The sequence below is a fragment of the Monodelphis domestica genome, chromosome 8 (assembly GCF_027887165.1).
Source record: "Monodelphis domestica isolate mMonDom1 chromosome 8, mMonDom1.pri, whole genome shotgun sequence".
Classification (NCBI taxonomy): domain Eukaryota; kingdom Metazoa; phylum Chordata; class Mammalia; order Didelphimorphia; family Didelphidae; genus Monodelphis; species Monodelphis domestica.
Window position 1 is genome coordinate 31,695,862 of NC_077234.1, and position 13,666 is coordinate 31,709,527.

A 13,666-nucleotide genomic window follows, 5' to 3' on the forward strand; every position below is an offset into this window, starting at 1 on the left:
ATTCACAATTCTTTCTTTCTGAATTTATGTCATAGTTTGGACACAGGAGTATCAGTTCAGAGTTTGTTTGAAGAATGCTAGGGAAAGAGAGATCAATGAGAAGCAAAGAATTTTCTGAGTGTCTAGATAGCTTATCATAATAGGTGTATGCAAGAATGAAAATAAATGTGGTTCCAGTGACTCAATCAGTTAGTAGTAGGTATTTATAAAAATAAATGTTATGTATATGAATTATGTGATTGCATATATATATATATAGGGGGAGTGGAAGATAGACCTGTGATTTTATTAGTGTTAGGGGACTCCCTAAGGAAGAAAACCCTGCATCAAGGCAAGTCACAGGAATCAGTGGATCCCAAAGATACCAACTCTTCAACCCAAAGTATGATGTTGCCTAGCATCTACTGCTATGCTTCAGAATAAGAAAAGAGAACCATCAATCTTGATGACAACTTGAGATGGGTGTCCTCCTACCCAAGAGGACTCCCCACTTTTTCATAAGGCAGGAAAGCATCCCAGTTGCTTCCCAGTTCAGTTTCATAAGCATCTGAGTGGCATTATTTAAATAACCAAGTAATAATCTCCATCATCTATGTTCTTGAAAGTATAGATATTCATATATACATATATATGGAGAGAGAAAAGTTAGTGACAAAGAGAATGTATAAGGCATAAAAAAAGAGAATATTATGCAAGAGAGTACAAGTGCCACCATATGATTAATTTGCCTTGCCAACTACTGAAGACCTCTTGCTAGGACAGATAATCCCATAATACTGTTCAGACTGGCAGAAGTTATTGTCTAAGCACTGTTGATATTCATTCTCTCTCTCTCTCTCTCTCTCTCTCTCTCTCTCTCTCTCTCTCTCTCTCTCTCTCTCTCTCTCTCTCTCTCTCTTCCTGTCTCTAATGTGTACACACTTAAATGTGTGTGCCCATACACACATAAAGATATATTTATTTTACAAATAAGGCAAAACCAGATGCTCAAACATTTTCTCTTAACACCTGGGGTCACACTTTCCCCTACATCACCTTCCTAGAGCGAGTTAAAAAATTAGGCACAAATTTTTCCAAGTTTTGACAGTATCCACCCCACCAATTTCATTTCCAAATGCAGCATGGTGGCATAGTCAATAAATGTCTGAATCTGGAAATCTGCATCTTTGCTACTACTGGACTAGACCTATTGGCCATTTTGGACTTCTCTACTTATTCTAGTTTCTGGCAAATTCCAGCATGGACTCCACTAACAGACTCTTGGTGGTTTGCTTTCTTGACCATTGGAAACTCACAAGATCATATCCATTGCCAATCTCTTTCACCTAACACAGGAAAGAATAAGTGCAAAGAAGAGAGGCCCATCAGATGAGGAGGCTCCAAACCTCTAACCTTTAACAGCACTTTCTCATTCATTGGAATTTGGGCAGATAGGAAAAAGGCTGACCGAGAGCCAGACCCTGTCAATGATCTTTCAAAGCTAATGTCAAATGGGAGAGGTACTGTGGGGCATAAGGAAAGACACACACTTTCTCAGATTTCAAATAAAAAGCATCAAGTGATGACCAGTGACCTGATCTGGCCCTTAACCAGAGTTATGGGGATTGGAAGGGGTTTCACAAAAGAATCAAACAGACTAGTGAATGCAGACAGCTATCCCCAGTTCTTCAACGGGGCTTTTTTCACTAGATGGTTTAATTTGCATGAAGGAAGGTTCTGGATCTAAAGCAGGGACATGGTGGGGAGCAGGGACAATGAGGGAAAGCTAGAGTCAAGGTGGTTTCAGGAATCCTGGGAATGAGACACTTCAGCTAGAGAACAAAGAAGTATTATCATCATAACTTCAGAGAAGGACCTCATATTATCCTCCTGAACAAAATGAAGACAGATGAGACATTTCTTTCTCCCATTGTCAAGTTTTTCCCTTACCTTCCATTTTGAACAAGGGCTCTGGCCAGTCTCCTTTCTCCAGATTTAGACACCATGCCTTCAGAGCCCTCTTTTCAATTCCCCTTTTGTATATTATCCTCCCCCATTAAAATAAGCTCCATGAAGGCAAGAACTTTCCTTTAGTTTGTATATATTGTACTCAGGAAAGTACGGGGCACACAGTAAGCATTTCATAAATTCTTGTTGAATGGTTAATACAGAAATATGTTTGCTTGATTTCATATGTATGATCTATATCAAATTGCTTACATTCTCAAGGCGGGGGAGGAAAGAGAGAGAAACAGAGAGACAGAGACAGAGAATCTGGAACACATTTTTTAATGAATGTTAAAAATGTACATGTAATTGAGAAAATAGAAAAGAAAAAAGAAAGCAGGAATTCAAGGGGTTAAACATAAACATAAAAACATAAATGCTTGTTGATTGACTGACTCCAACATTGTTTATCTACAGTATGTCTCCATGTGATGATAAAACTAGGTGTGTTCAAAACTAGTTACATGGACAGACCCAAAGAGTAATCAATGTCATCTTAGAAGAAGTTTCTCATGGAACTCGACAGAGACTTGAACTGGGTCTCATGCTTTTTTGTATGTTTGTCTTTGACTTGAGGGGAGAGATGATCTGCTTATCAAGATAACACGATGGATAGCTAGCACACGGGATGGCCAAGGAACCAGAAAGATTCCTAGAATGTCAAGTCAAATCTAATAAGTTAAATGTGATCGGAGTAAATGTCAGGCTTTCTACTTGGGATCAAAACACCAAGAGAATGAGTAGAAGATGGGGAGAGCATGGCTAGACAGCTTCTCATTAAAAAAGGTCTTGGTGTTTTAGCAGAATGAAAGCTCAAAGAGCCAACAGTGGAATACAGTCCAGCCAGAATGTTTATGAAAGTTTAGACTGCTTTTACCAAGGCATAGCTCTACCCTATTCAGCCAGCCTCTGGAATATTGTGTTCAGTTCTGGGTTCTACCTTTTAGGAAGGGCATTGATGATATGAGCAACAACTGGAGAGCAATGACCAGAATGGCAAAGGGACTCAAGATCATTCCATGGAAGGAATTTGGGATTAGCGGGAAGTCGAGAAGATTTGGGGGGAAGAAGAAACAAGCATTTGAAGGATTATCATATGGAAGGGGGATTAGATTTGTTCTGCTTAGTCACTGAGGGAAAAAGCAAGAGTGATGGGCAGAAGTTGCAGAGACAAATTTTAGATTTAAAGCAGGGGTTCTTGACCTTGTTTATATCATGGATGCCTTTGGGAGTCTCATGAAGCCTGTGGACCCTTCTCAAAATCATGTTTTAAATGCATAAAATACCAAGGATATCAATCATATTTAAATACTGCTGTCAAAATTAATTTTATTTTCAACTCTTGCCTTCTGTCTTGGAATCAACACTGTGTACTGGTTCCAAGGCAAAAAAGTGGTAAGGGTTATGAATGGAAGTTAAGTGACTTGCCCATGATCACACAGCTAGAAAGTATCTGAGGTCAAATTTGAATCCAGGACCTGGGTTTGGCTCTCAATCCACTGAGCCACCCAGCTGCTCCCCAAGATTTATTGGACCCCAAATTAAGAGCTTCAGTGTCATATGACCCTGGGCAATTTCCATTGCCTAATCCTTAATGTTCTACCTTGGAGCCAATATTTCATATCAATTCTAAGACAGATGTGAAGGGCTTTTCTTTTAATTACCAGATATGCAGACTTTGACTGAAATAAACCGAGGCAGGTTTATTTTAAACAAACAAATGATTGTATCTATTAACAATAGAAACACCATCCTAATGAATGCCATTATCTATAGGACTCTCAAGATTGTGGACATAGCAAGTGCATACATACATAGAGAGGATCCCACTATAATGGGGCCCTTGGTCTACAGGCTGGAATACCTTCTAAATGTAACTCCGTTGTAACAAGATGCTTTTGACTCTTCCTGAATTTAACCCCCTAGGCTTGGATTCACTCAATCTACCCCAGATAAAATTCTTCTCTAGACTGAACTGTTATAACAAGGTTCCAATCTATTACAGGTATGCCCTGGTTTAAGAAAACCCACAGTATGTGATTATTCGCACCACAGGATTTTATTAAATAGTGAGGTCCCCTAGGGCATTGGAAATATGATTTGGCTTTACCCAATTAGACTGTTACCACAAGTTTTTCAGGAATCCATCCATTGACAGACCACTCACTTTGGATGAATGTCCCATAGCAACCTGTTTATCATCAGATGGTTTCCAGGGACCTGGGGGAAGAAAGAAGCAGAGTATTAAGCCTAGTACAGAGAAATGGTCTAAGCTAGCTGTTGACCTAGGGGGAAGAGGCTTTGTTTTGTTTTGTAAAGAGAAAGAACTGGAGAGGAAAAAATCTATTTATCTGCTCTGTGAATTCTTTCAAGATATAATATAGGGACCCAACATATGAAGCTCGGGACTTTAATGAGCTCTGTAAATAAACAGTTTAATTGATTTTATTTTAGTGTTAAATTATCTCTCATTTACTTATCTTACTTTGTAAAGAAACACTGTTTGGGGCCAGGAAAGATATTTCTATTGGAAAGGGAGATGGAAGGACAGCTCCAATTCATGTGCTCATTTAATGTGCCAGAGCCCCACCCATTTGATCAAACACATATTGATATTTTCAACCACCTTTGATCCAAAGGCGTAACTAAGACAGGATGGCTGAAGCCTTGACCCAGGGTGCCAAAATGTAGAAGGCAGCAATAGTACTCACACTCTTCCAGCAGTTAGAAATCATTGAACATAGCATCTCATCTGCAAAAATAATTACTTGAAATAGGAAGCTTCTTGATGGTCTCCTTCTTCCTTCCTTCTACCTCCTCCAGAAACTATCACCATCTCCTAGGAGTAGAAATACAGGGTGGCTCCTTATGACTCATTCAAACCTGGTTCCTTCCCCCAAAGGATACTGCCTTACTTCTGTTAGGGTCCCTGTCCCAAGGTCACTGTCTCCTCTAGGATGAAGTGCCCAAGGTCTTTCTCTTTCTTAACAGCTTGCCCTAGGCAGGATAATCAATGACACCCATATTTTATCAAATAAAACAGACACAGTGTCATACAATGAAAAGAGTATTCGTTCTGAAGTCAGGGACTGGGCTCCTCTGACACTACTTGTGTGACCTTGTATAGGTCATTTCAATCAATCAACATTTATTCAGTACCTATTATGCACCAGACACAGTGCAAAGTGCCAGGGATACAAATACTAATTTTTTAAAGTCACTGTCCTCAAAGAGGGCATCCCCATACCTCCTTTCTTGGGTCTCAGTTTCCTCATGTATAAAATGAGAAGAATCATACCACATGGCTTCTGAGTTCATTTTCAGCTCTAAATCTATGATTCGACTGGTTATATTATCTTGGCCAAGTCACTAAATCTCTTCTGAATTATGAAGGAGTTGGATTACATGGCCATTGAGGTCTCTTCCAGATCTATATCCATGAACCTATGAGCCCAAGTAATGATTTGCATTCAGTAAATACTGCTTCAATGGGAACCAAAAAGGGAATGTGGATCTCTTGGGATGGCAAAGAACTTTAATAGCATTTTTAAGCTACGCCTAGACTTTATGTATCCTTCTTAAAAGTCCTGAAAGACCACTTAGTTTGTGATTCCACTTCAGGTTTCAAAACAGACAGATCAAATCATTTATTGCTATAATTGGTATGAGTATGTTGACATTTGAGGCAAGCTTTCCCAAAGTTTCATATCTGAAATATTTTCAGTATAATAAATCACCCATTTTTCCTGATGTCATCAAAGGTGGGCCCTTCAGAATGTGATGGCATGAAGTACTATCATGCACTAAGGAACCATCATTGCCTTAGCTCTTAAAAGCTAACATCTATCTAATACTTTCTAGTTCACGAGTCATCCCATTTGATCCCCCCTGGCATTTGTCCAGGTACAAAAATATTTAGTATAGGATGAAGTTGAGAGGCATTTGAGTCACCCTCTGAGCTCTCCCCAAACAGCGTATGAAACACCAACACCTCAACTATTTTCCTTTCTTTCAACCCATTGGCAATAGTCTAAAGATGACAGCTGGGCTGACACTCCCATGTCTGAATCAACCTCAACCCCATTATAGCCTGTTGGAAATGTGGCATCACTCGAACCCCTGACCTCTTGTTCACACATATGTCTTTTCTTAGACCCAGGAACAATCTGCGGTGCCTACAAGCAAACAGATTTGGATTTTACCGAGATTGATGACAGTGGTAATAAAAGTAGCCTTCTCAAAAGCAAACGCTACCAGCAAAGCAACAGTTAAAAGGAAATTTTTAAGGGGCAACTAATACATTAGATCTTGTCAATGAGATTCCTTTTGGCAGTAATAAATTCTGGAGATTAACTTAAACCAAATGTTTGTTACAATGGAAACAGACTCATGTTAACGGTTAGGATTATCATTCCGTTTAACCCTTATTGTCATCACATTCAAATGCAACCTTCTGCGCCTCCCTTGATCATTTTCTTCTTTTGATAAATTCCATTTGAAATGAAAACCAACAAAGGGCTTCCCTTAATATTGTTTTAAGAACAGTGTTGCTGCTTAATTCCCTTCTCAAAAGCTGTGGGGGTTTATGTTGTTACTTTGGGGGAATTTTTCCCTTTGGTTCCAGGTCCAAGCAGTGGATAAGAGAAAAAGCAGGACAAAACTCTATGGATTCTTTGATTCCATTTGGCCAGTAGTTCATGAATACTAAAGAGAAGTAGCAGTCACAGTCAAAGCAATAGTGATAACAAAAGCAGTAGTAATAGTAATAAAAACAAAAGCAGTGGTAAGAGTAATAATAGCAAAAGCAGTAATGATAGCGATAGCAACAGCAAAAGCAATAGTGATAACAAAAGCAGTAGTAATAGTAATTGTGAAGTAATAGTGATAGTAATAGTGATGAGCTATCATCTAACCTCCATTCTGAAAGTCAAAAGGAAGAGGAGGCTCCTATATAATGATAACAAAAGCAGTGGTAATAGTAATAATAGCAAAGCAATAATAATAGCAATAGTAATAACAAAGCAGTGGTAATAGTAATAATAGCAAAGCAATAATAATAGCAATAGTAATAACAAAACAGTAGTAATAGTAATAATAGCAAAGCAATAATAATAGCAATAGTAATAACAAAGCAGTGGTAATAGTAATAACAAAAGCAGTAGTAATAGTACTAAAAGCAAAAGCAATAATAACTTATAGCAATAGCAAAAGCAACAGTAATAGTGATGATGATAACAAAAGCAGTGGTAATAGTAATAATAGCAAAGGCAACAATAATAGCGATAGTAATAACAAAACAGTGATAATAGTAATAAAAACAAAAGCAGTGGTAATAGTAATAATAATAGCAAAGGCAATAATAATAGCAATAGTAATAACAAAAGCAGTGGTAATAGTAATAATAATAGCAAAGGCAATAATAATAGCAATAGTAATAACAAAACAGTGGTAATAGTAATAAAAACAAAAGCAGTGGTAATAGTAATAATAATAGCAAAGGCAATAATAATAGCAATAGTAATAACAAAACAGTGGTAATAGTAATAAAAACAAAAGCAGTGGTAATAGTAATAATAATAGCAAAGGCAATAATAATAGCATAGTAATAACAAAAACAGTGGTAATAGTAATAATAACAAAACAGTAATAATAATTGATAGCAATAGCAAAAGCAATAATCATAGTAATAGCAATAACAAAAGCAACAGTAATAGTGATGATAACAAAAGTAGTAGTAATAACAGTAATGGCAAAAGCAGTAATAATAGTGATGATGATAATGAAAGCAGTAGTGATATTAATAGGAAAAGCAATAATAATAGCAATAGCAATAGTAGTACTGATAATAATAGTAGTAGTAGCAATGGTAGTAGCAGCAATAACAATAGCAGTCATAAATAGTAGTAGCAATGGCAAAAGTAATAGCAATGGTAATAATAGCAATAGCAGCAGTAGTGGTAACAACAGCCATTGCCATAATACTAGCAATATTAGTAGGAACAGCAATACTTAGTATGGCTATCCTGCCTCATCAGTTTGGGCTTTCTAACCCAGGGCAATGCTTTCCACCCTGCCCAAGAAGAGAACCAGAGCCTTGTTAAGCCTTGGAAGCTTAGGAAGATGGGAGCTAATGGACCTAATGGCACACCAGCTCTGTGCTAGTCACTTTCGCCTCGGGGTCTTGGTGCATCTTCTTAAAGAATAAGGAGCATTATGAGAAATTGCATTCAACACATACGCCTGCATTCTTGTCTGCTCTAACCCTTAAGTAAACTTTGCATCAACCCCATATCGCGGTCCTAGTGGATCATTGCCCTAAATCTCAGGCTGAAACATCTTCCCTGATCCTCTCCACTCTGCATCCACATTGGCAGTAAGTGAGCCTATTTTATGGTTCTATGAGTATTACTAGATCTGGTAAGTAGCATATAAATTCAATGAGGGCAAGAACTAGTTTTGGAGGAGAGAAAAATTCCTGAACATAAGATGAAAAAACTCAACTTCCCAACAATTAGAGCTACTCAGAAACGGAAATGGGCTGCCTTGTAAGGCAGTGCAGTGGATTTCCCCTGAAACAGGCTGTTAATTAGCTTTCTACTGTATGTCAATGCAACATGTATGCAAGTAAATGAAGAAGGGGGAAATAACCAGGGGGGAAAGAATAGCAACCCAGCTTGGGGGGTGGGAGATGGAGGGTCAAGGAAGGTCTACGAAGGAGGTATCATCTAGCCTCCATTCTGAAAGTCAAAAGGAAGAGGAGGCTCCTAAGAAGTAGAGAGGAAAAGTGAGAGAATTGTTATTCTTGTAGCTGTAACCTTGGTTGCTGCTTAAGTATGATTCCCACTTGGAAGGGGGAATGCTCACTCCACACTATATTACTGCATTAGAGGTAGATTTGGTGCAAAAGCTTGGGAAAGGAACATTCTTCATGCCTCCTTTGAGAGAGGACAGGTATAGTTTCCAGACATCCTTTAGAACTAATTCCAGGGAAGAGAGAGGGGAGAAAAGGCTTTGGAAACTTCAAACATGCTGGGAATCTAGTGCCTCAACATGTCCCAAGTTTCCAATTTCCATCTCTTAGAGACTGAAGGAAATTTCCCTTTGGGTGAAATTCTCTCTCTCTCTCTCTCTCTCTCTCTCTCTCTCTCTCTCTCTCTCTCTCTCTCTCTCTCTCTCTCTCTCTCATTGTGTGTGTGTGCACATGTGCATGTGTCTCTATCTCTACCTGTCTATCTGTCTCTCCCCATTCTCATCCAACTACTTCATTGAGTACGTACTTTCTGGAATATTTTAATCCATATAACTTCTTAAATTCCAGTCTGCTTCATTAAATGGATTTAGTCACTCTTCATTATTTATAATGATCTTGTGCATAGCTAGCAATTGGTGGGAAGGAACTCAACTCTATAGGTCTAAGCTAGGGATCACCCCTTCTCCTTTAAGGAATGGCAGTCAAGAAAGCAGCTTGGATCTAAAAATTGTGCCCCTGGACCAGCAATATCTAGGAAGGCAGCTACATATATAATTCTAGCCTGGGATCTCCCTCTGTTCTGACAGAACAGAGCAGCTAGCCTTGTGGTAACTTCTCCAGTTCTCATCCAGGGAGGAATCAATCTTCCTTGAAGAAGACTAGGTAAGATTAAATGGATATCTATCAATCCCTTCCCCTTGGCTGCATTTAGACAAGTCAGGTACACATATACATCTTATGTGTACCACACACACACACACACACACACACACACACACACACTACTTAGGAATAGAGACTTGTCCTGGGATTTCCTTGATAAAAGAAACTTTCCTGATAAAGAAAATCCCTCTGCCAATGCAAATCAGCACCTTCTCTGCAATTTAGAGTCCTGGAGAGCTACTTGGAACACTGAGAAGTTATATAATTTGTCCAGTCAGTAGATATCTGAGGTAGCCCTTAAACCCAAGTCTCCTTTACATTTTTATTTATTCTAGCTGATATTATAGAATATATATATATATAGAATATATAGAATAAGATTTTCTCGAGGGATTGAATTAATAAAGAAAACTTATATGAGAAACTGAATGTCTAGAACAATGATGGCAAACCTTATGGAGATCATGTGCTGTGCCCCACCCCACCCCAAACTGCTTGCTATGCATGCCCCCCACCAGGGACCAAGTACTACCACACACTCATCCCCTTTCCGTAGACAGGGGTGGGAGAAGGGAAGGGAATAGCTCTGGCATTCCACTCAGGGGAGGAAATAAGTGCTTCCATTGACTTGCTGAGTGGAAGGGCAGGAGGAGAGGTATGGTAGAGAGGGGGAAGGGAGCAGTTCCACCCAAGTCCCTCTGCCTTTCTAGTAACTAATTCTGGTGGGCAAAGTTGCACATCCCCACAGAGAGGTCTCTTGGCACACATGCCATAGATTCACCATCACAGATCTAAACCATGGAAACCTCAATAGATAAGGGTCTTTCTGAAGAGGTAACTTGTAGTAGGAAGAGCATAGATATAGGAGTCTTTTTGTCCCTCTGTCTGACTGTCTAGTTTAACAATATGAGTAAATCATCTCTTGATAGAGAAGTGATGGACTCAGTACAGATTGAGCCTTTGGGACCAAGGGAGACATGGTTAATGTGGGAATTTGTTTTGAATAATTTTATATATACATATATAATTATATGTATACTTTTATATCAGTTTTCTTTTTCTTGCCTTCTTAAAAAGGAGGAAGGAAATACGAATCGAAAATGTAATTTTAAAATATTTTTAAAGAAAAAATGAGTAGAAGCATTTCACAAGACAAATAACACTGGATTAGGAATAAAAAATCCAGGAATTAGGAATCAGGTAGCTATGTGACTCAAATGATAGAGCACTGGGCCTACAGTCAGGAAGACATCCTCCTGAGTTCAAATCTGGCCCCAAACACTTAGCTGTGTGATCCTAGGTGAGTCATTTAACCCTATTTGCCTCAGTTTCCTCATCTGTAAAATAACCTGGGGAAGGAAATGGCAAACCACTACACTATCTATGCCAAATGGTATCATGAAGTATTAGAATAACTGAAAAACAACTAAACAACAGGAATCAGAAGAGGGTCCATCTCCTGGTTTAGACATTTAAGCACAGCTTTGAACCTTCCTGAACCTCAGTTTTCTCATCTAAAAACACTTTGAGGAAGGCCCTCAGCATTTTTTGGCTCAGATGAATTACAACCTGAATTGTTTAGAGGAGTCAGTCATCCACATAGATCTGTTGGAGAATGTAGTACTGCCCTGCTAATAGAGGGGTAAGAAGAAATTTTTTTTTAATCTGGAGCAAAGGCTGCTACTGAGGGAAGGATTAACTTCATACTGAAAGAGGAAGTGGCCCGACTTTCCTCATCCCTCACAAGCCTAAGATATTGGTTCTTGTTAGCACCTGGTGCTTCAGGGAAGAAGTGTAATACACACACACACACACACACACACACACACACACACACACACACCAGCATTAGAGAAAAAAAACTTGTACACAAACCTAACGAGCATCATAGATGTAAAGCTTTATTATTAATTTTTAGCTTAATAATTAATAATTATTATTAGCTTATATTATTATATTATATTATATATAAATATAATATAAAATATATTATATTAAATAATTAATAGCTTAATAATAAAAAGATTAATAATTAATAAAAATTAATGTGAACTTTTCACTGCTTCGTACATTGACAATTCCCCGTAGACACAGAAGATATTCTTTCCTTTTTTGATAAAGTAGGTGATACTAGAGGAATCTGCTCTTATGTGTAAGTAACTGTGCTACTCCGCAAATAACTATTCTACAGATTACAATATAAAAAGTGCCACAAGTGATACAAAGCATTATGGGAGTTGAACTAATTGCAAAATTCTCTTGTAACAACTACAGCTCACATATATAACTTCCTAATTTACAAAGTGTCTCCAGTAATAACAACAACTTTGGGATGTAAACAACAGAGAGGTAACTAGGTTGGGGAAACCAAGAGTTTTCTATATAATAGAGAAAGACTAGAAACATTCCTGATAAATACTAGGGTAAAGCAAAGATGCCTCTATTCTTCACTATTATTTGACACAATCCTAGAAATGCTAGCAATTGGAAAGACAGGAGAAAAAATTAAGCCTTCCAACAAAGAGACAAAAATATCCTTACCTGTATATCTTTATTTGGAAATTCCAGAAAATAAGCCCAAAATTTTTGAGAAAATAATTTCAATAACTTAATGGGATAAAAAATAAATCAATAAATTAAAAGTCAACTGCTTCTGGCATCACATGTTTTATCTTTTATGCATGAGGGGAGGGAATTTGCCCATATGGAAAGAAGTGAAAAACTCACATTGAGTCCTAAATCTATGCATCCTGGATTGCCATTTTTTCTACTCCAATTTCTTCAGTGCATTCTAAATAGACTGAGGAGGCAAGGCATTCTTTTCATCACAAAGTGAATTCCCATTTTTTAAAAAACCCTTACTTACCTTCTATCTTAGAATTAATACTGTGTTGTGTATTGGTTGAGTTGAGGAACTCTGAGTGAGTCATTTTGAGTTTTTGTTTCTTATATCTATAAAATTGCAATAGTAACACGTCATACCTGCTTTACATGGTTGTTATGAAATGTATATGAAATAATGTACATAAAGTTCCATATGAATATAAGCTATTGTTATTACGCACTTTGCCAAGCAGGAAAATATTGTCTCTTCAGCTAAATCTACAGCACTCTCAAAAATAACAATATAAACTCACTCTAGGAAAATAAAGTGAATGAAAATGCAAATTATGGAAGCTCTACATGGATAATAAGCTGGACCAGGAGCTGAGCAAGAATGGCAGAATGCATAAGAAAACAACTCCCAACAATTTTCTGTGTACATATAATATCCAAAAACAAAGATAAATATAGAATGAAAATGAGAGACTGGAACAAAACTAACTGTGCATCGGGTGTTTTCAAAGAAGTAAACATTGGGACCCGGTAGGTAGCACAGCGAAAAGAGCACCTGGAACCAGGAGGATCTGGGTTCAAATCTGGACTGAGACATTTCCTAGCTGTGTGGTCCTGGGCAAGTCACTTAATCCCAACCACCTAGTCCTTACCACTCTTCTGCTTTAGAACTGATATTTAGTATTGATTCTAAGACAGAAGGTAAAAGTGAAAAAAAAAGAAGTGGGCAATGAAACTGTGCTATGAAAATAAAAAAACTAAATGTCAAGAGAGATCAGATCAACTGAGAAATTACATTATGGTACCATAAACAATGAATAACATTCTCAAAATATAAATATACTAAATTGCATAGCATCTGAAAAAGGAAAAGTTAAATAGCAAAAAATATATACATAGATACTACATATAGAGACAGACAGCTAGAAAGATAGATGATAGATAGATAGATAGATACATACATACATACATACATACATACATACATACATACATACATACATAGATGGATGGATGGATAGATAGATACATAGATACATAGATAGATACATACATAGATAGATACATGGATGGATGGATGGATGGATGGATAGATAGATAGATAGATGGAGAGATAGATAGATAGATAGATAGATAGATAGATAGATAGATAGATAGATGGATAAATGGACAGATAGATGGATAGATAGATAGATAGATAGATAGATAGAT